The sequence below is a fragment of the Oratosquilla oratoria genome, chromosome 30, assembly GCF_046742065.1.
Source record: "Oratosquilla oratoria isolate Oo_2021 chromosome 30, ASM4674206v1, whole genome shotgun sequence".
NCBI lineage: Eukaryota > Metazoa > Arthropoda > Malacostraca > Stomatopoda > Squillidae > Oratosquilla > Oratosquilla oratoria.
In genome coordinates, this window is record NC_134806.1 from 48,998,510 (window position 1) to 49,023,509 (window position 25,000).

Genomic DNA, 25,000 nt, shown 5'->3' on the forward strand with positions numbered 1-25,000 from the left:
TGAGACTATCTCATCAGATTAGGATTAAGAACTGGAAATTGGTATCGTATTATGCCCTCCAGCAAGGGGGGCCTGTCTTCAGCTGAATAGAATTGTCTGACATCAGACAGAACATAATGTAGGAAATCCGTTATTGTAGTGAAAGGTTTCCTTGAGACTATCTCATCAGACTAGGATTAAGAACTGTGTAACCTTGTCAAGGTGTGACAGCTCATAACACCTGTTGCCAACCCGAGTCCTGTGTATAGCGACCTGCAACCTACGGGGCTTACGACATCAGTTAAGTACTAATTAGTAGCTTTGTTCAGCATATCATGGAGCGGCAGCCTCACCAGCTGATTAGTCATCCCAGGGCCTGAGCAGGGAACAGTGGGACTTGAACACTAATTTGGCCTTACCCCAGTCGAAAGAATAATTCTCATTTCTAGCATGAAGAAACACGGCCGATTGAAATTAAAAATAAGAATCATTCCTTCGACTGGGGTAAGGCCAGATTAGTGCTCAAGTCCCACTGTGGTTTCAGGAGGAAAATAGTTGAATCAGCTTTAATTGAGGAATACCCCAATATTAGTATTTCTAAAGGGCAGTGGACTCCAGACATTATTTCCAAAACGGCGGTCAGTAAACTTGTCCGAAGATTACAACCCCTATCCACCTCCCATTCCCCCTCCCCCGCCACCCCATCTTACCCCGCGTCTGAGTAATGCCATCAGTCCACGTTCCCTCTCATTTCTTTGTATCTGTAGCTTATAAGTCCCAATTGTCCACTGTCTCATGTACTTTCCTGAAGAGGGCTACAGTTGGTAGCCGAAATATAGAATCTTCTTTTATTCGAAGTCATTTTCTCCGACTGTGGGTTTCTTGTTCTATTCACAAATGTGTTACTACATTTCTGTTTAGACATATACATACATACATACATATATATATATATATATATATATGTATGTATATATACATATATATATAAATATACTATATGTATATATATACATGTATATATAAATATACTGTATAAATATACTGTATATATATATATATATATATATATATATATATATATATATATATATATACATATATATACCAAAGGAGAGAGGCCAAACGCTCTTTATAAAACTGGATCCAATGATGTTCCTTTCTAAAACAGAATTACAAACAACAATTTGGTTAACATTGTCCCATTCAATAATATGGTTAGTGTCCCTTACATGGACAAAAACCCCACTAGACATTTGGCCCGTCCATATACTATATCTGTGTTGATTCATCCTAATATTTAATTCTTTACCAGTTTGGCCAATGTAACAGGAGCTACAGTGTTTACAAGGAATACTAGACACATCCTACATTATCGCAAGGGGAATTTTTAATGAGGAGCTCTTTGATGGTACTATTTTTTAAAATAACATTAATATTGAACTCCTTAAGAATGCGAAGAAGTCTTACAAGATTTTCATGAAATGGAAGAACTAAAAGATTTTCCTTGCAAAAAATTTTTTTTTGGGATGTATTAAAATAAGACTTCCTGGCCCTATATTTTGCTTTATCTATAACATATTTAGGATAATTGAAGCCCGATGCAATGTCATATATTTTTCTTATTTCTTGTTCTAAAAATTCTGGACTGCAAATTCTATAAGCTCTTAAGAACATGGATGAAAAAACAGAAACTTTAGTATTAATATGATGTGCAGAATAGAAATGGACATATGACAAAACATTGGTTGGTTTCCTAAAAATGTCAAACCTAAAACATCTATCTTTTCTAATAATGGAAACATCTAAAAAGGGCAATTTGAGGTAGAACAAGATAACAAATTGCCCTTTTTAGATGTTTTTAGATTGGTGTCACGGAAAATATGTATCTGGGGATGAACGCAAAGAGGAGACTATCGGGTAATTTCGTCTTATGTATTTATTCTGGCTGACACCAAAGGACTTAATTCAAACGATGAAGACATCCCCTCTACCGTCCGCTGTCCTTTCAGCCGCTGCTAAGTTATTTAATTCATATTTGCGGCACCTCCTCGGCAGAGACGCGTATCTTGATGGATACTGTCTTTACAGGGTGGTACGTTTCCTGCTGCCTCCTTGCTACTTCATTCATCTTTGTGGCACTCCCTTGGGGGAAGGGATAACGCTACGGAGAACGAACACAAATTAGTCTTTGCTTATCATTATCCTTACACAGGAATCCAAAAACTAAATAGGAAATAATTGTTATACAGGATATGATTGTGACCTAGTGTTTTGGGAAACGAGGAAAGACGACTACTGAAAAAAGTAAATGGATTTGCACTGGAAAGGAGATCAAGTAAATGAGGTCTTGGGTGGCGGAAGCGAGGGGAAAATTTCCCGGAAGCAGACCGAGGGGAAATCAGAGGCTTCTGACAACTGATCCAAAAGGGAAAGGGAGGGAGCTACAGGATACAGACACTTCTGCTGGAAGAGTTTGCGTGTGTGTGTGTGTGTGTGTGTGTGTGTGTGTGTGTGTGTGTGTGTGTGTGTGTGTGTGTGTGTGTGTGTGTGTGTGTGTGTTTACCTAATCATATTGACCTAATTCTAGTCTACAGGGCATTAGTAACGCTCGTTGGGTCCCGTCTCCTATTCTCTAATTTCCTAACACACCTAGACTCATATTCATGTACTGTTCTAAATTAACCTAAATCTTTGATTTCCAACTATTATATTTAGATTTTAACTCATGTAGTGTTTGAGCTTGGGCTATGTCACGTTCTAAGCCATTCCACATATTTATACATCTATATGGAAAATTGTATGCCTTCACATCCTTTCGACGTATGGCCTTCCTTATTTACTTCCGTGACCCCCCAAAAGCCCTCCCATCTTCAATAGGTTAGGTTAGGTTAGGTTAGGTTAGGTTAGGTTAGGTTAGGTTAGGTTAGGTTAGGTTAGGTTAGGTTAAGTTAGGTTAGGTTAGGTTAGGTTAGGTATCCCTGTAGTGACCTGAACACTGCGATCATGTCACCTCTTTTTCTTCGATCTTTCAAAGTTGGTAGACCCATTCCTTTTAGTCTCTCCTCATATGGTTTATCTACCAGGCTGGGGACCAGTTGGGTTGCTAACCTTTATATTCACTCAGTATTGTTTACATCCTTCACTCTGTGAATGGGCCCATATAGCAGGGAGCACAGGAAAGTGTGTGTGTGTGTGTGTGTGTGTGTGTGTGTGTGTGTGTGTGTGTGTGTGTGTGTGTGTGTGTGTGTGTGTGTGTGTGTGTGTGTGTGTGTGTGTGCGTCTGTGTGTGTGTGTGTGTCTGCATGTGTGAGATTCACTAAGGTTTTGGATCACGTGTTGGACTCGTGATCAATGGCTATTACTTTCACAAATGAGAGCTTAGATCTCATTTATGACCGATCTATGGGTAATGTTGTGACCTTACACACAAAAAAAAAAAAAAAAAACTCGCCCACGATAGTTAGATTACAGACTCGCAGCTCTGCGATATGGAAATTATTTCACCCTTGGGCGGGATTCGAACTCGGATCGTTGATTTAGCGAATGCAAACTGTTATTATATATAAAAAAAAACACTGGGTACCAATCAGCTGTTGCCTAGAGTTTCTCTGGTCGAATAACTGCAGGCCTACTGCGGCCGTAAATGGTTTTCGTGGCCTTTGTGTTGTGTGAACGTAGGGCTGTTTCTATGTTACTAACAAGTACGAGTATGAAAAGGAGGAGGAGGAGGAGGAGGAGGAGGAGGAGGAGGAGGAGGAGGAGGAGGAGGAGGAGGAGGAGGAGGAGGAGGAGGAGGAGGAGGAGGAGGAGGAGGAGGAGGAGGAGGAGGGGGAAATGGAGGGAGCCATTGCCGGTAGATATGTTTCCAAGTAGAAGACGCCGGGAGAACTGCAGAAATGAACAGGAAAAGATTTGGAGCCTGGTCAGCAAGACTAAGTCCCGGCCCTTTGGAGCTGCACTGCTAGTGGGAGTAAAACTGTAAATCAAGATGTTCAAAATACCCGACGTACATACATACATATACCAAAGTCTTTTCCCCCCTCACACGGGGGGTAGCCAAAAACAAAAAGGCATAGAAACCACTCCCACCTATTCCATTTCCTATATATTCCACTCCCCTCCACCCTCCTCCCTCCCTCTCATCTTGGCACCTCCTGGATGACGGATCATCCCTGAATCTCGCCCACTTCCCTAGGTCAGAGGCAACGTCGCAAGACACAGCACATCCAGGAGGTGCTCAGATAAGAGGGGAGGGTGGAGGGGTGTGGAGTGTATTCAGGGATGGAATGGGTGGAAATGAATTTATGCCTTTCCCTTTTTGGCTACCTCCCTTGTAAGGGGGAAAAAGCCTTGGTATATGTATGTATGCATGATCAGGACATAAGAGAATGACCTAAATAATACATGGACTCAAAAATTTACCTTTCGTAAACAGGCATAGGCACCTTAACTTACATTCTCTGGAAAGACGTAGAGTGCTGGGTGATCTAATAGAGGTATGCAAATGGGTGAAGGGCTTTAACAAGGGTGACGTAGCAAGGTCATCATATTAAGACATCATGGTGAGACTCGCAGTAATGGATTTAAATTGGACAAATCTATATTTAAGAATGAATAGGCGAGAACTAGTTTACCAATAGTGGTCAATAAATGAAGCAGACTAAGAACAACGTTGCAAGTGCTGAAACTATTGGTCTTTGAGAGCAAGTTAGATAACTTTATGGATGGGGCTTATGGGTGGTAATGGGTATGGACTACTTAATGTAGGCCTTATGGTCTCTTGCAGTCTTCTCCATTCTTATGTTTTTATATATGTATGCATTCTTACATGTGCACACTCGACGGTGCATTGGTACCGTTCTCAACTAATAATTCAGCGATCCGAGTTCGAGTCTTGCCCAAGGATAAAAAAAATTCAGCATCGCTGCACAACGAGCCGGTACTCCAATTCTGGTTGGCCAGAAGTCGTGTGTGTATGTGTGTGTGTGTGTGTGTGTGTGTGTGTGTGTGTGTGTGTGTGTGTGTGTGTGTGTGTGTGTGTGTGTGTGTAATTCACCATGGTCTTGGATCACGTGTTGGAGTCGTGATCGACAGCTATTACCCTCCCGGAAGAGAGCTCAGAGCTCATATATGACCGATCTATGGGTAATGCTATGACCTTATATGCACACACACACCCAAATCTCCTCCCACGAGAGTTTGAGTAACGACTCCCAGCGCAGCGATATTGAAGTTATTTCAGCCCTGGGCGGAATTCAAACCAGGACTGCCGTAGTGGCGGCCGCGAATGCTACCACTAAGCCATCAAGTCGTGTGTGTAAGATCGAAGTATTACCCCATAGCTCTGAACTCTCATCCAGGAAGGTAGTAGCTGTCGATTATGAGTCCAACACGTAATCCAAGACCACGGTGAATCACACACCATACACACGCGCGTGCACGCACGCACATGGAAAACATAATTCACTTTATAACGAAATAAAGAATACATGAAATATGAATAAAAAGATGCATTGCAGAAGACGCGTATATCTCGCAAAAAGAAACCCATTGAGACACCAAACACTGAAACGTGAGCTCTACTCGTTGTCTGGAGAGGGGGAGGAGGAGGAGGAGGAGGAAGGTTCTTGTGTCGGGGGGGGGGGGTTATAGAGGGGACTGTCTGGATTCAGTGATTGACATTAGCTGGGGAGGTGGGAAGGGGAAAGAGAAGGGGAAGGAGAGAATGAGGCAGAGGGGAAGGGGCAGGTGAGAGGAGTGGATAGGGAAGAGGAAGGGGAAAGGGAATGGGGAAGGGAAAGGGGAAGGAGATAGGAATGGGGAAGGGAAAGGGGAAGGAGAAAGGAAAGGGGAAGGGGAAGGGGAAGGGGAAGGGGAAGGGGAGTGGGAAGGGATGGGAAGGGGAAGAAGAAAGGGATGGGGGTAGGAGAAAGGTGGAGATGGATAGAGGTAGCCTAGGGGAGCGGGAAGGTTAAGGGGAGGATGAATGGATTGAAGGCAAGAGAAAAAGGGAGTGGACGGGGAAGGGGAGGAGGAAAGGGAGGGTTAAGGAGGGAGTGTGGAGATGTCAAGGATCGGTCCTCAAATGAAACAAGAGATGTACTCGTAGTGTAATAGCGCTGCTGGCTAGATTGGAGGAAGACCATAAAAAGGGTGACTATTGGAGAATCATCCTCAGTAATAGGTATTACATTTGCTCGCGTCTTTCTGACAGCTGTAGGGGGAGTAGATCTTTCGAAGGTAGATAACTCACGTCAACGAGTCTTTTAAGACGTTACAGACTTATTCGTATCGTAAACGTTTTACATAAAATGATACGATTGTTACAACTTCACAAAAGACACCAGCCATTGTAGTGCTTACAAATGAAACCAGTTGTATAACAACTTGCTCAAGTCCTCTAATAAACATCGACGGAAGATTATGAAAACCATTTGATAATCTCACATCCAAGAGGTGCCACATCTTCAGATCTGTAGCTCATTGTATAGCTTCTGTTGTGGCGACGCCAGACGATTTGTTGTGTATCCGGGATTCCTGATCCGGGCTAGAAAGGGACCTCGGGAAGGGTCCGGATGTAGGACGGAAGAGAGATTTCGGTTTCTTCGTCTACCAGAAGTCCTCACAGATTCTTGTGCAGAAGCAACATCCCGTCCAGGAGCCTCCGGCCACCACTTCAACGAAATGAAATTCCTTCCTACTCCTCCTCTTGGATGTGCTGCTGTTGCACATTGGTTTCTGTCTCGTTTTTTTTTCTTACGACCCGAAACTCCAGTCCAATGGCCTTCGGTTATTTCGATTTGGTTGACGCCGGACGATTCTAGTCAGTATTAAAGGACACCTCTGAGTAAGAGTAAGAACGAGAATGTGCGTTGCATGATGGCAGATATGACAACTTGCTTTCACGTAAAATTACAACTTTAATTCTTCGTGCCACTTCGTGAGAATAATCTAACCCTTCACCTACCGAAGAGGTGCCATGAAAACGAATAAAACTGTCTGGCCAGAGACGTCATGAAAGGAAACGTTCCACCCGAGATGGAAGGAGTTAATTTCTCTTATTATAGTTTTTATTTATTTATTCATTTATTATTATTTTTTCGCATTTGACCTAGATATGGACCAAAAGGTCTCCTGTCGGCATGCTCCGCCTTTGTAATCCTTTGTAATCCTTTGTAATCCTTATCAAGACTTACGACCCTTCCCTACGCTGACGTTCGTTCACATGAAGGAAATCTGACGTTAGCGATGATAAAGTCTTTAAAGGATACCACGAGAAAGAAAACCTATTTCTCAACTAACATGCTGTTTATTTTGTTCAGTTACTGATTTATTTTATTCTTTTATCTTACACTAAAAAAGATATATTAATGTATAGAAAATATTGAGGATGTACACTATATTTTCACGTTTAATTCTTGTTATGATATAGTTAAGATAAAAGTTGTTGAAATAATTGTGGTTTTGGCTATTGCAGAGTAAAGAAAGGACAAAAGATTAAAGGGATAGGATCTCGGCGTAATTGTCAGTAATGATCTCAAATTATCTAAGCAGTGTATTTCGCCTTAGAGAAAGCAAATAACATTATTGGGCTGCTTGCGCGAGCTTTTGGTTTTAAAAGCTCATCTGTCATAACAAGATATAAAAATCGTCAGTTCGTCTACATTTGGAATATTCTGCTTCGTATGGTCTCATTAAAGACACTGATAGATTGGAAAAGTTACAATGGCGAAACATAAAACTGATTCCAAATATCAAATATAAATCATACGAAAATCGACTAAAACATATGAATCTATTTTCCCCCAAAAAAGCGTAGACTCATACGTGATTTGATACAGGTCTTTAAGATTCTAAAGAGAATTGACAACAGCAAAAGTGACGAAATTTTCAGACTGAATGAGAATCAGAGAAGAAATAACGGTCTCAAACTGTCAGGAAATTGACTAAAATTGGAAGTGAGTAGAAACAACTTTGCCAACCGTGTAGTTAATGAATGGAATAAACTTTCTGCTGAAGCAGTGCAATTTAGTACAGTTCGAAGTTTTAAGATTCATTTAAATAAACACCTAAGCAATATACTGTAATGCCTGCCATTTACTTGATCTTATCTATTTGTTCATTATCATTTATTTATTAATTTATTCATTATCTGTTTATTTTTCATTATTTATTTATTAATTACTTATTACATATTATCATTATTTATCTGTTTATTTAGCATTTAGTATTATCTATTTATCTATTGTATTGATTTATCTATTTATTAATTTTATCTTTTATACTTTTTCTATTTAATTTATTTTTTGCAACAGACTTAGTTATGGACCATAAGGTCGGTCCGTAGGGCATTTCCAATTACACTGGCCACTGCCAAGGTGTTTCAATAATCTCCATGAGAACATTTTTGTAGTGAAAAAAAAAGGTGTTGCGAGAATAATGAACACTAGAATACAATGGAAACACATAATAATAACAATAACAAAATCAATAAGGTTTGGGTCTTTTAATGTGCGTGGATGTGGTACAGATGAGAGTAAAAGGAAAGAGATAGGCAGTATGTTTGTGAGAAGAAAGATAAAAGTATTGGCATTGAGTGAAACTAAGTTGAGAGGAAGGGGCGAGTTTGAGTTTGGGAGGGTAGTTGGGAGGGTGTCAGGAGTGAAGAGAGGACGAGAGAGAAGGGGTGGTTGTACTAGTAAGTCAAGAGATAGGTTTCTTCAAGGTTAATGTGGACGAAGGTGAAACTGGAAAGGAAGATGTGGGTCTTTGTAAGTGCATATGGGCCTGGTAGTGAGAAGAGTGTTAAAGAAATGGAGGCTTTTTGGATATATTTAGATGAGTGCATAGAGGGTTTAGAGAGAAATGTCAATGTAGTGGTATTGGGAGATTTCAATGGTAGGGTAGGAGACAAACCAATAGATAGAGTGGTTGGATAGTGTAGAGTTCAAGGCAGATATGTAAGAAAGTTTTAGGAAAAGGTAAGGATGTTTTTTGGGCCTTTATGGATTTGGAAAAGACTTATGACAGGGTAGACAGGAAGGCACTGTGGGAAGTATTGCAGATATATGGGATAGGAGGAAAGCTGTTAAGAGCAGTCAAGAGATTTTACGACAGTAGTGCCTGTGATAGAATTAGAAATAGAGAGAGTGAATGGTTTGAGGTAAAGGTGGGACTTCGCCAGGGATGTATTATATCACCTTGGCTGTTCAATTTATACATGGGTGGGATGGTTCGAGGGGTAAACGCAAGGGTAATGGGTCGGGGATTGGAGATGGTTAAAGAAATGGAGAAAAGTGGAAGATAAACCAGTTGTTGTTTGCTGACGACACTGCGCTTGTAGCAGGATCAGAGGAGGGATTAAGGAAGCTAATGACGGAGTTTGGGAAGGTGTGCGAAAAAGAAGGTGAAGATAAATGTGGGTAAATGTAAGGTGATGAGATGTACAAGGGGAGATGATGTCAGCAAATTGGAAGTGAGTATTAAGGGAGAGAGACTGGAGGATGTGGATAGCTTTAGATATTTGGGTACAAACGTGGTTGGTGGTTTGTTTGTTTGTTTGGTTGGTTGGCTGGTTAATTGGTTGGTTGATTGGTTTGATGGTTGGTGGGTCGGATGCTTGGTTGCTTGGTTGGTTAACTGGCTGATTGGCTGGTTAGATATTCGATTGGTTGGTTGGTGGGTTGTTTGTTTGTTTGTTTGGTTGGCTGATTGGTTAGTTGTTTGGTTGATTGGTTTGATGGTTGATGGGTCGGCTGGTTGGCTGCTTGGTTAATTGGCTGATTGGCTGGTTAGATATTCGATTGGTTGGTTGGTGGGTTGATTAGTCGGTTGGCTTATTGGTTAGTGGGTTGGTTGATTGGCTAGTAGGCTGGTTTGTTGGTTGAATGACTGATTGGCTGATTGATAATTTCATTTTTTAAGTGGTTGTTTGATTGCTAAGTTAATTGACTGACTGACGATTGACTAAATGTCTAGTTGGTTGACTGTTGTTGTTGTTGTTTTCTCTTTTTCTAGTTTCATTCTATCAAAATCCCAACCGTTTACCCTTTTAAACATTTGAGCTAATTTACTCTGCTGAACCAAATCGTTTGGCGACAGGCACGAAAATGCAAAGACCAAGTTGCTCATTGAAAGCGTCAACTGAGATAGTTTCAATGCTTTGAGTGTTTAACGGACCTACGGCTGAATAAAGTCTTCCTGTGATAACCAGAATAAATTTACAATACCAAGTTGGGTTGAGTTGGGGATTGATGGGGTTATGGGTGATGCCTTTCTATTTACAAACTAACTTGATTGTATCCGTAAAGAGGGACACTCATATAATGGTTCTTTGTACCGCCAGAGAATTCTAATAATCTCGTTGACGCTCCCTTGCCCAGAAGAGGTTGCATGCAGGCAATCCTGATTAACTCTTCCGGGTGGCAATTATCCTTTCGATGTGGCAGCCACCGGAGCATTTTACTATTTCCTTCCGAGGTACCCTTTTGGTAGCAAGAGAGGTTTTGCTAACCTCAACTAACCTCTTTCACATCGGGTTGCGCTTTTCGTTTCATACTGGCTACCGCCAGACTATTTCACAAACCTCCGTGGTAACCTACCTGCATCTAAGAAAGCAAACGTAAATATATTGAACGAAATCTAAAAGGAAGAGGAGAGAAAATAAGACGACGAGATGATGTGCGGCCGGTGTACGAGTATTTCATGCAGCGAAATCAGCAGCGAGGACAAGAGCATCGAAGGTATTCACAGGAGGAAGCCAGCGAGAAGACTTTTATCATTGCGATGATGCTCGTCAATGTTCCTGGGTCGCAGAAAATCCAGGAGGCATCTAAAGGATCACTGAGGTCACCCGACCGGCGATGATATGTGCAATTGAACGAAAAAGTAAACCTATACAAATGTCCGACGCAAAGCCAAGGCCTAAGACGATTAGAGAGAGAGAGAGAGAGAGAGAGAGAGAGAGAGAGAGAGAGAGAGAGAGAGAGAGAGAGAGAGAGAGAGAGAGAGAGAGAGAGAGAGAGAGAGAGAGAGAGAGAGAGAGAGAGAGAGAGAGAGAGAGAGAGAGAGCAATAGAAAAGAGCAATACTTATGAGATCATCATACTCTTTAGATAGAAAGACACATTTTTTTTATTTGTTCTGGCTGATGCCAGATGATGTTATTCAGCCTCAGGCAAGATTAAATTCATGGAACCTCATTAGGAAACTGACAGTGAATGGAGCAGACAGGCAGATTCCATTAACATCTCTAAAGCTTAATTCGCGTCCCAGCTGGGTTCAACTTTACACACTTTCGTTGCAACGGCGCATATGTGTACTTCATAATAAATAAGGTATAAATCCTCAAAACACTGATTCACGTAATGAGAAGAGACTCCATATGCGACTACGTTCATTGACACTGAAAAAAAGAATCGTCTTGAAGGAGCAGTGGAACTCGAGCAAGACAATTTCTTCACCTTGCAGTATCCTTCACACAACACGGTTATGTTGTGCAACTTTGGTATCACTTCGAGCGCGCATTAGAGCCTCTGTTGCGATATGAATTCCTCCGACAAAATTCGATTCTTGTGATCTCTTATAAAAACATAAGAGGGTTCTGGTGTTTGACCCCTCAATCTCGGCTTAAATTGTCCACAAACTGAGTGTTGGAGGTTTTCTTCATTGTTTAGATGGTCCTAGAGTGATTTAGAACGCTCGTTTCAAAGACCCAAAGATGTCGATGATGTCATGACCATGGCAATGCCTTTCCTGCGATGACGTGACTTAGATGTCCTGTTATGGATAACAAATGGGTTGAAATAGTAAAGTAGGCCAACAAGAAACCTTTCGGTTTTTAACAAGGTCAGATACAGAACCAATGAGAAGGGGGTACACTCAAAAAAGGGATATAAAACATGTAAATCAAAATACCAATTGGCAAATCAAAATACCAATTGGCAAATACTACACCATTTTGAATTAGTGCTTATCTAACAAAACCTCACATTTTCTAACTCTATTACATTCCATTGCCTTAGCGGGAACCTTGTTCTATTTCACTGACTACGCTTGTGGAAAAATTTGCTTCTACCTATCTTTGAGCCAGTATTTTATCTGGTGATATCAGTTCCGCTCTGGAAAGACGATAGGAGGGAAGGAGGGAGGGAGGGGGGGGGGAGCATACGACGGGGAGGACTCTGGACAGAGCCGCCCATTATAATAAAAAAAAAAATATAAATATAAAAAAAAATAAAAATAAAAAAAAAAAAAAATAATAAAAAAAAAAAAAAAAAAGGAAGATTGTCACAAACACCATATCAAATCAGACCCAGGTTTCGATTTTGGTCATTCTCATGAGCTGGTGTTATGATCTGCAGGTAGTTTGACTAGCCCTTAAACCCACTAGTCGTCGGTTTTGCCTGGCTGATGACAGAGTTTGGTCTCTAGTTCCTTTCCCTCACCTATCTGATCCTGTCATCTTCCAGAGTCCGTGTTTCCATACCCTCGTCTCTCCATATCTACCTATCTGTAAAAAGTCTCTTAAGTTATTAGTTCCTTTGAAGACCTTTATCAATTCCTTTCCCCTCGAGTCTCTGCACAATATCATTCAGGGTCCTATAACGAGAGAGGTGAATAAGTCAACGTATAGTATGACATTTTTTTTTTATACAGCTGTCAGTCTATCTTATTTATCTCCGTGGAGCAAACATAAATAGTGAAGGGACTAGCCTATTTCGATGAAGTTTGACATACCAAATAGCATCTTCCCTTTCGAACGTAAACCCCTCACAAGATCAATCATAATATTCTAATTCATTGACAATTTCAAAAATAAAAATACTTTACCTTACAAAACACTCTCACACATCCACAATATCTTAACGCTAAAAAAAAATATTTATAATACCAGGTTTCCTCATTCAGAATAATACCTTTACAAACAAGAAATTATTTAAAATAATACCACCTATCCCTATTCCCCACCTATCTATTCACAAACTCATATACCATAATTCATCCCCTTATTCATTTATCTATCCTTATTTACTATTTTAACTACCGTTTGTTTACCACTACCATTTGTTTCACTTTCCCATATTTCCCCCTTACCAAACTTCATTACATTTTAATTTATTTATTCTTTTGAGATCTTTGTTTTTTACACACAGTTTTTCACCAACCACCATTGACTTAGTTTTACCCAATTCCTGTATTTGTATTGCTTTCACCCCCACCTATAATCTTTTCCCTGCACAGAGTTTCAAATTAATAATATAAAAAAACAAAAATTTTTATACAAAAATATATACAAATACCCATCACTACATCCCAAACTTTAGTTTAAAATTTTGTTATTAACAACTATAAACATAACAATATTCCCAATATAAAAACAACATTTATTATATCTATCACAATAAATTATACAATAAACATATTGTAATTTTATCCGTTTTTAAATATGTTATATTTAATATAATATATATATATTTATACAATACATATAAATATATATATATAAATAATACAACACCAAACATACATATAATATACATTTATATATATATATATTTATATATGTATATATATACAATATATATATATATATATATATATATACATATATATATATATATATATAAAACATTACTACATAATATATATATATAACATACAACAATAACACAAAAATATACACACAAACACATTTATATACATATATATAAAAAAAAAAAAATAAATATATATAAAAAAACTTAAAAAATTCCAACATGTTCTCACCAAATAAATCACAAATAAACAAATCATTAAAAATTTAAATAAAAAACACATCATAACATAAAATAATTAATAATTAAATTAAAATACATCTACAACATTAATAAACTTCTCTTTAAAAAAATTTATATATTAACAAATTATTAACAAAAAATAAAATCATTCCTCCAGCTATCAACAAAAATTTATATTTACAACAACATAATTCTCCTATATACATCACAACCTTTTTAATACAAACATCACAACAAATTAAAAAGAAATCGTATTAATCTTTTTAACAAATACATATTGTTTTACAAATATTCCTATAATTTTAGAGCATTTATAATCATTATATCATCTTTAAAGTAACTTTTATTAGTCAAATGAACAAAACTCTATTATTTTATTTCTCTCCCCCCCCCGCAACACACACACACACACACACACACACCACACACACACAAAAACACAAAAAAATAAATAAAAAAAAACTAAATGTCAAAAATATTTTAAAACATTTTAAAAAATAAAAAAATTTAAGAATTATATACCAGGTTTTAAACTAATAAAATATTAACACAAATACCTTTCTAGCATTAAAAATACTACAGCAAACAAAAAAAAAATCAACTAAAAAAAATCATCATCAAATAATGAACCTCAACATAGTATAATAACTCACTAATCGAATAAAAACTATAAATGAAAAATCGTGGTCTTTATATAATAGTAGCCTGACAATAGGGTCCTTGGCTATTGAAAAACAACAAAAAAAAAAAAAAAAAAGAGGAAAAGAATGTTTCCTGAAATATCAAAATGATCTACAAATGGGTACTAATCATTTATTATTTTGTAGTCCTTGTTGTTAACTTCTACCTTTAAGTAAAATTTGGTGATAAAAATCTCCATATACTTATGACACGTCTAAATGTATGTATATATATCTAAAAAATATATATATATATATATTATATATAGTATTATATATATATATATATATATATATTTCTAAAAAATATACATCTATCAATATCTATATGCATATCTATATATATCTATATATATAATATATAATATATATATATATAATACATACATACATCACAAATACATACATACATATATACATACGTATATACATATATACCATACATACATACACATATACATACATACATACATACATACATACATACATACATACATACATATATGAGAACGGGGTGGAAAGGGAGTTGGGAGATAGAGTTGATGAAAGAGTATTGGGATGATTTGGACACACTGAAAGAATGAGTGAAGAAAGACTAGTAAAAGAGGGGTGAAAGGCAGAGGTGGAGGGAGTGAGCATGAGGGGACGACCAAGAATGAGATGAGATAGATGGAGTAAAAGGGACATTGGGAAAGAGGGGGGAATGTCTGTTAAGGAAGGACGGGGGAAGACAGAAAATAGGAGTGAATGGAGGACGGTTGTGTGAAGATCATGCTACGATAGATGAGGGGGATTGGGTGGGGGGTTGGGGGGTTGGGGGGTGAGGGAGCATGTGTGAAAAATAAATTGACACAGCCCGAAGGGATTTCTTCCCGTCTTCTCCATTTCTTCACGAGGGGACGGAGAGAGAAAGGGGTGGGGGGACGGCTCGCCGATTTAATGAAGGTGCCTCGCTGGGGATGTGCTGTGTCTTGGGACACTGCTTCTGACCCAAGGCAGTGGGCGGCATGCAGGGATGACGCGTCATTCACGAGGAGCCAAGATAAGAGCGAGGGAGATGGATGGATGGGAGTGGAGTATGTAGGGATGGATTAGGTGGGAGTGGAGTATGTAGGGATGGATTAGGTGGGAGTGGTTATTATGATTTTTTTTTTTTTTTTTGGCTACCTCCCTTGTAAGAGGGAAAAAGCCTTCGGTATATGCATGTACGTATATATATATATATACATATATATATATATATACCTATATATATATATATATAAATATATATATATACATATATATATATACATATATATATACATATCTATATATATACATATATATATCGATATATATAATATATATATATATATATATATATATATATATATATACATATATATATAAACCAGCCCCGTCAAGAGCAGACATTTCAGCCGCTACGGACGCTCTGGCCATAGTAATGGAAGAGGCTTTTCCTAGAGGTCTTCAATCCTTTCTCTACTTTTAGTAACTATATTTGGTCTTGCCGATCTAAATTCTTGATGTTACGTTTTTCAAAATGAGGACAGTACAGGAAAAAACTTCTTCCAGAGATTTTATTCACCATATTTTACTAGAGGTACCATACTGTTTCATTTACTTTATCTATACATTTATCTAGTTTCTGGGCGAAAGCCTCGAGGCTATTTTTTCATAAGTGCTGGAGGGTTCTTGAGTAGGTTTAATATCCCCGCCACTAAAAATTCATATATCATCAATATATTATTCTATTCTTTTTTCATGTTTCTATGCTTACAGTTCTTTTTCATTCCCTATCTCTCTCTATATCTCTTTTAGCCTATAGTCATCCCTTGTCTTTGACTAATATGTAACATGCCTTTCTTGCCCAGAGACAATGTTCATCGGCGAGTCATCTCGCCTATGTAAAGACTCGTTGTAATCTATTTGTAGTAAGGAGGTAAAGTAAGACAGAGACAAAAATTTCCTTAACCTCCTCTTACCGGTGTTAAACATTGGTTAGGGATCAGTAGTAACAGCAATGTCATACCAGAGCTAGCTACTACAAATGGTGATCCTGGATAGTGGTTGCTCCCGCCTCTAGCCGCAGGACCGCCTGGTGAGCTGATGCCACTCGCTCTACCTTCTGGTCGCCTTTCCCCCGCCCTACCTGCTGGCTGTCCTCGACCTCCCCTCCTGCTGCACAGCCGCAGCAGCCTTTTGAGTCGTTGTCTGTCCCGGATGCCTGCTGAGATGCCGCCACCGACCTCCTCGCCTGCTGGCCGCTGCCACCTTTCCTGCTTGCTAGCCACCGCCGACCGCTCTGCCTGGTGGTCGCCCCCGACCTCCATGCCTCCTGGCTGCCGCCATCTATCCCAGATCGCTTGACGAGTGGCCGCGGCCTGTCCCAGACCTCTCTCTCTCTTTTCTTTTCTTTTACTGTGGCTTCAACCGGGCTCTTCTTACTCATTTCCGTCGCACCCTTCCAGTAGTGATGGTATTATATATAGACTGTTCCGTTAAACCCCTTCCTCGATCTGGCTTTTACTTAACTATCTAATTGATATTCGTGTCATTCCCTCGAATTTAAAGAGTTTTAGAATTTGTTTAGCCCATTTGTCCCCGTAGTTCTCCCTCAGTGGAATAAAACTGTCTGCTGTTGAATAGATTCACATACCTACCGTTAGCTACAACAAAATATATAAAACAAAACACGAATCCTAGAGCATCTAGGAATCTAAGATCTGGTGTTCGGTCGGGCGAGCAAGTGCCAGCCATTAGGGTTGCACTGAGGAATGGTGGAATCGTGGTCTCTGGGAGACGAGAGGGCGCCTTTCCTTGTGCAGCAGGGGCACCACGTGCAGTCAAGCGCCACCGATTGTCATTGCATAATGCATACTTTATGATTAATACTTGACTTAATCAATCTACGTTACCGCATCGTTATATCATAGCATCTGTTTTTGTTCTGTTATCATTTGTCTGCTCGATTTTCATTTATTATTAGTTATATGTCAATTTATTATTATTTTCTATTTGCCTGTTTGTTTATTATTTAACTATACCTATGCATTTATTTATGTATTTTATTTGTTATTTACATTATTATAGTTTTTTATTTATTCATTTATTATCATTATTATTATTATTTTTTTTTTTTTTTGCATCCGACCTAGATATGGACCAAAAGGTCTCCTGTCGGCATGCTCCGCCTTTGTAATCCTTTGATCACATACGTCTGACTCGCCTGAATCCTCCAGCCCGGCCACCTCCAGACTATTTCATTATTTGTTTCCATTGTGCTTCTTAAGTAACTTTAATCCCATGGTGACATAATATAATGCTGCATTTTTTTTTCTTTTTTTGTATAATACAGAGAATTATCTGACACTACTATGGTTTTATAAACATGCAATGCTCTGTTATGTACTGTGGCGTGTGATATCTTGACCATACGGTTGCATCGTATGATGTTGTATTATCACATTTAACTGTATCAATACACAATGATCCGTCCTCAGAAGTCAAGCAATAATATTGCGAGGCAAATAGATGCAACACTGGATGTACAATTAGTGCACATTTTGTATTCCGTTATGTATTAATTCCTACATGCGCATCACAATTTTTTCTTTGTTATACAAAATAACTGCACAAATCAAGCATGATCCATTCACTGCAGACTGACAAGACTATTTTGCCTCGTTTCTGTATCATTGCTATCTGCTGCAACATTCAATTGAGGGTTTGACGCGGTTTAAGTCAATTTCAACTGAATAAAAAACGCATCGATGTCAAAGGCGTAAGTAGGTCAACTGGGGTCAAATAGGAGTCCCGGTCAACCCAGCCGTGACCCGATTTCCATGTATGTCCAGAGTTCACTCCTCTACTGAATAAAATTCTCTGGAACAGGCCAGAACGAAAACGCATGAGGCCCGTAGTCATGAGGAAGGTGTCAAGTGCAGAGGTCCACGCGCATATTTCCATGTGATGACATTTTCTTAGATAATGGCTGACCTGCGCATGCACGTTCCACGGGGTACCGTTGTGTCGTGCTAGTTTCAATTTCTCTTAACACTACGTCGACTCGGGTTTGAAACCAATGAATATTGATGCCTGTTACCTGTCATGGCACTTCGAAAATCTAAGGCAAAGATGACAGCTTTGGTCGTTGAAGTTAGCGACTCGACTTTTTTTTCATTTCATTCTTTCATTCTTTCTTCATTTTCTTTATTTTTCTTTCTTCTTTCCTTCCATCTCTCACTCCAATGATGCCATAATGAAGCTGTCAAGTTGAGATACTGAGACAATATATCACACTCCCCTGCTCCGTCCGGTCGTTATTTCCGTTAATGTAGTGTTTGTTACACTAATGTATTGAAATGTCTCTTCTACTTTTGTCAATGTTTTCAATAACTGTTTCAGAAATCTGCCTCCCCCCTCATCACAGCTCAAACACCAACGGCTGTTTTATAGTTCTTTCTTTTTCATAAAAGTGAAGGACGATTATATTTCACTGTTGAATGGATTGCCATCATCATATCACTAGATATATAAATAATAAGTCATATAAATCATATCTTCAGAACTGCTGAATATGCATATTCCTATCAATATTACCAGATTATCATTTATTCAGGGTGTAGCATTCTACATGTACTCTTTTTCGACGTAAATTCCACTTGTTATCTAATGATAAATTCGTTATCTATCGTTGATTTAACTTTAAGCACACCTATATTATGAACCCCTGCTGGAGAACGTGGCTGTTCTCTTTACAGCATACCTCTGTAATACCCCAAGATGATCCTATGGTTTCTGTATTTCTTTATATTATAAACTGTATTTACTTCAAAATAATACACAAATGACATGTCATTGACTGATCGTTATACTTTACCTACGTCGTTACTTACGACTAGATAGAACATCTGTTGTATAACATACCTTATATCTCGAGTTGTTTAGATGGTTTTCGTACTAACAAAAACGATTATTTATGGAAGTTGCATCCTTACATTTTCTAGAAATATAGTATGAAACACTAATAAAGGTCTCTACACTCTATTACTGGCATAACTATGTAACACTTTGAACTGTTTCAGTGGCTTCTATACGCCTCTGTCTTACCAACGGTAGACATTTAATGCACAATGGCGCACTTATTATTCATCACTGCCACGATTTCTTTAACTATGGCAACTACTGAAGGGTCATTACACTCTAATGTGTGGCATAATTCTGTGGCACTTCAAGCTGTTTCAGTGGTTTCTGTGTATCCCTGTTTTATCGAGAAACGAACTTGATGAACAACGAAGCACAGACTAATTAGCTTTGTCACACATTTCTAAACTGTGGAAGGCGTCACTGTAATACAACGCGGCATACTTCTGTCGTGCATTGCAGAGTATCACGGGTGACAAATGCTGCTCTGCTCCACACTGCCCGCCTGGCCCACACTACCCAGCGACTGTGAGAGCCAAACGCGGCTGCCAGATGACGCGGCATGCTCATCTCCATCCCACGGCGCAGCACGACGTAACACACTGCTACTCACCGTCACCCTACGCTCTGCAGCGTCCCGGACTGAGCCAGACTATCTTACGGACATATTCTCATACCAATCGAAACACAGTTTCCGTGATTTTGCTTATATTTTGTTGACGTTTTTCAAGCTAAGAGAAGCATTTCTAGTCACATGTTCACAACTATGTTGTGAATATGTAATTGGAAATGTGTCTGCCGAAATTTAGTTGTTTTAACAAAATTGTACGAGTACATACCGTCATCGTACTTACGTTGCGATTTGACCACTAATATGTCTGGTAACACCAAGTGATATCAATAAATGTTTGCAAACTATACTAACACATTATTTGAGGCAACCTTCAATATGACGACGTCCCCTAAATCGAACGAAATAGTTTGGTGTTACCCAAAGTAAAATCTGCAGAATATATAACCGTAGCAAGGGTTTCAATTTGCAGACAAGTTGCTTCAGGAATGCTATGTAGATTTATTCATACGCAAGTTGAAATATAGGAACGACTGTCGAATAAACTATCGGATGACTTTTTTTTTTTTTTTTTTTTTTTTTTACAAGATAACAGTTAGATGATTCATTTCGTTAATATAGCTTTTCTACATATTCTCCTACAAATGACTATTTGTCATAATTTTCGTTCATTTCAGTAAGTTTGCACATAACAGTGTTATCCTATCGTTACTTAATTTACTTAATTTAGAGGACGATAACTCAACGATCCTAAGTTAATTTGACCCCAAGGAGTAACTTGGTATGTGTACCAAATTCAATATCCGGGGCGAAAAGCCTGAAAATTACTAATCCAAGATGGCCGCTGGCAGCCACACTGAAAATATAATTTTCTAACTACTTGCCACAAAAATATATGTAAAACCTTTTTCAAATAGTTTTTTGAAGGTGAGGAATTCATTAGAGACATCAGTTTCTTGAGTAAAGGCCAAGGAAACAAGGTAATAAAAAAAAAAAAATCTTTAACAGGCATCGTGAAGAAAACAAAAACCTCAACCTCAAACATGAAATAATGGAGTTGAGAAACCTATAATTTTGGAGGATATAAGAAAACAAGCATTTGATTAATATACTTTTTTCAATCATACATGGAACTCTAAAAATTTAAAAATACAAAACAACACTTGCTAGTTTAGAAGGCAGCAATGTCATTATGAGTATGATGAGCATTCTTCAGGTAGTGACAGGGGTTTTACAATGATCTCCTCCCTTGTATTTGTAATATTTGCAGCAATGGATCCCAGCTACCCGGCAGGGAACTCATTCCTGCGTACATACTTGCCACGCATACAAGGATCTAGAGGACCTTCTGGTTTTGAGTTCACAATATCAGGGTCTAATAAACTGTTTCTTCTTACAAATCCATAACACTCAGTATTTAGAATCAGGGTAGTATTTCTACATGCAGCTTGAACCCAGAGCTGTTGTTATTTAAAGCTTCGAAGGATATTTTTACTTGCATTAGTTGAAATGGAAAGAGTTCTTTCAAAGTCCATCTTGAGGTCACTACGGTCAAATGCAACAAGATGCAAGTCATCTAACGTCCGCAAGTCTGTTGATAATTTGAGACATTTGACCAAACTGTCTCTGCCATTTGTATAGCATTTTCCGTTTGTTGTGGACAGTCAAAATTCAGGATCAGAGAGGAATTTCCCTGTTTGCGGAGAGCATTCAGTGCTGCAAGTTTGATTGAGATCTTGCTGGTTGTAACGCGTCCAGTCATCAAGGAGTGCTGTGAGCTCATTTCTCAGTGCTGTCCAGATATCATACCTGACAAAATGGTATTATTGATATTTTCATCTCCTGCTGTTATTAAATTCTCTATTGCGAAGTTTTTTACCGTTTCATCAATTTTAGCACTATATTTATCGAAACGGCTTTTACAACAGTGGTTATGATACTGGATATCAGCTGTAAAAACATAATCTATTTCCTTGAACAACATGGCTGCATTTAATAGTTTTAGGGTCATTGGCTTTTCAAAGATTCTGAACAATGTGTGCATTTTTTTGTTTAACTGTCTTGCGATCTGCCACAAAATATATATATATTATATATATATATATATATATAAATATATATATATATATATATATATATATATATATATATATATATATATATATATTATTCATACAGATATTTTTAGTTATACTGAACTTTAATCTCTTGTTGGAACGTTCAGATACATCATTGATAGATCCTTGCTAAGATAATTCTGATTGTTCTAATAGTTGAGTTATTCTGTCAGTCTTAGCCATGTCCCTTTGAAAATATCTGTAACAAGATGAGGTGTGGTATTTCATAATGCCCTGCTCTTGCACTGTCAATTGTCATCGCTGTCTGCTTGTTTAGCAAGTGAAACAATAAGACCACGGCCGATTTCACCACTGGAAAGGTACACAGATAGTTTCTTCTTCCGGCACAAGATACAATTCTCTAGATCAGGGGTTCTTAACTTTTTTTCTCCAATTCCCCACTTTTTAGTGAGCCAACTCTCCATTTCCCACCACAGCATCGGTCTTTGACAAATTCAATTTTAACCCATGCAGTGTTTAGTACGTAAACACCAGAAACAAACAAAAAGAAACAAAAACACATCGATTAAAAAAAAAAAAAGACAGTGGTTCTTCTGTCCGACCGGTCATTCCCCACTTGGCAACTCCGCCATTTCCCACCAGTGGGGAATTCCCCACTGGTTAAGAACCACTGCTCTAGATTGATTGGCTTAGGCTTATGTGTAGCAGGAGAGGAGGTCAGAAATACTTGATCCTAAAAAGAAACAACAACACTACTGTTAGACTGCTAGACAAAGCTAAGAATGGCTAAGAATAAAGTTCATGTTTAATGTTCACCTCCTAGTTATGTAAATATAATCGTGTATTAAAAATTGATGAAAGGTAATTGCTTAGAAATAAGTATTCTTCAAAATAATACATATTTGTTACCACTTATCATGTTTTCTTAAGAGAGTGTGGCATGACCAGTGTCCTTAGACCTTGTGTAAAGGGTTCTAGTAATCAGATCACTGCGTACTGTGTAGCTACAGGATGCTGTATCTAAAAGTACAGCATATGAATCACTGGATGGAAATTCCCAGTATGTTCAAGATACTCTAAGCACAAGATACAATTCCTCGGATGTTTTCTATCTGATTCCTGAAAATGTAGATATACACACCAAAATCTCTATTCTAGGTCATACAGAACATGAATCATGACATAATATGCAAAATAATGTTAAAATTGGTGGCCATCTTGACGTTTATTCATAAAGCATTTGCAAGGAATTCATGCCAAAAGTTAACATTAGGCATAAATTATGTAAGAATAATGACTTTTCTTCACACTGTCCGTGAAAGAACAATTTTGGTCTTGTTTGATGAATTTTGACCTTGACCTTCACCCTAACTTATTAATCTTTCTTTGAATAAAGAAAATAATATTTTGTAATGGATTCCCCACCCCTCCAGAAAAAAAAAATCCTAAAATGAGGTGCTTCACATACTTTTGTGGAAAGTGTTCCTAAAATTATATTTTCAGATTGGCTACCAGCAGACATCTTGGATTGCTATTTTTCAGGCTGTTCGTCTCTGATAACAAATTTGGCACAGTTAAATTAGCTTCTCCTAAATTAAATGCATACATATCTGACCAAGGTCGTAGACTATTGGCGACACATCAAAATGTGAGGTTGGTTGCAAAATATAACTTTTATCATTGAACATTTGAGCTACACTATATTTTCTACACAATAGTTTACATTACAGTGAAAGTGTGTTTCTTGTATTAGAGTATACCCAAATACGGAAGAAAACCATCGTTACATCTGCATATCAGAACAAAATCGTGAGATAGTAACCGGAACATGTTTATAATATAAGACCAATTTCGTGTAGGTATCAAATTGGTATTTCACTCGATGGGCAGCGAAACGGTTTCCCTCACCTGTATCAACTCATCTACAGCCGATATACAAGACGACAACATCTCCATGCAGGTCCATTCAGACAGGATTTCACACACTAGATCCTGAAATGGTTTCTCTCAGCCCAGTAAAAATTCCTGGCGATGAAACAAGTTCATCGAGCAGTAGCTAGAACACACACATGATGACACCACTTCCAAACGGTTAAATAGTTTCATCGAAGCTTTGATCATCTGGTTAGGCTCCGCTGACATAGGAAATGTCTGACGACAATTAGCATAAACGCTACTTCTGAAATGGATGCCAAAAGCAGAAGAGTTTAATTGAAATATCGGAACGGGATGTTCATAGTAAGTGATGCATTCATATCTTTGTTCTGACAATCGCCAATCAATTATGTTCAGCTATGAGAAAACTCTAAAGTCATCAAATTGTTAAAGCTATCTCGATTCAACCCTTAAACGATGATAATTTTCTCATGACTGCCGTCTGGCAATATTATTAATCTAAGAGAAACCCCTTAAGACTATCAATAGGGTTGGGATTGTCTCGATTATCTTTGGGTTAAAAGTAGCTCTGGTAGCCACATGATTCCTCATACTGGCGCCAATCAATTCTATCTATTTTGATAAAAATCTCCTCTAATTCTCAAAGGGTAATCAAACTAAGAAAGAATAAAGAAAATACAAAGAGCACAGAAAAGTATATGCACTATCATAGCACAAGAGTTATAGAGACATAGGGAGCAACATCTATAGAGACAGTGCGAACTTTACTAGCAACAGTAATTATAGAATCCGAGAATAGTCAAGGCTGCAGTGACGGGCTATGTGATATCACACGTAGGGCTCCCTAGAGGAATTTATAACGGCAGCGATATTGCACAATCTCCTGCAATCGCACACAAGGGAACTGAAAATGCTGCTGGTCGTGGAAGTGACTGGGAATACGAGTATGTGTGGAACAGCTATGTGTGAGTGCGTTGTTGCAGCTATGCTGCTGGTTGATTGGAGGAGGACGTGATTAAATTTATGAAAAAAAGTAGTTTAGGTCCAGATAGGGCGATAGATAGATAGATAGAAAGACGCATATATG

General features: G+C 38.2%; 1 protein-coding gene across 8 annotated transcripts in view; it reads right to left on the minus strand.

The window, feature by feature from the left end:
• Positions 1-25,000, minus strand: part of LOC143041178 (high affinity cGMP-specific 3',5'-cyclic phosphodiesterase 9A-like) — a 467,704-nt gene that overhangs the window by 162,636 nt on the left and 280,068 nt on the right. For 2 of the 8 annotated variants that reach the window (XM_076213008.1, XM_076213005.1), the window contains exon 1: positions 19,372-19,982. The exons of the other annotated variants lie outside the window; for them this stretch is intronic. The gene's annotated coding sequence lies outside the window, so the exon portion shown is untranslated. Of the gene's footprint in view, positions 1-19,371; positions 19,983-25,000 lie in introns of those variants that run through there. 8 annotated transcript variants of the gene reach the window in all.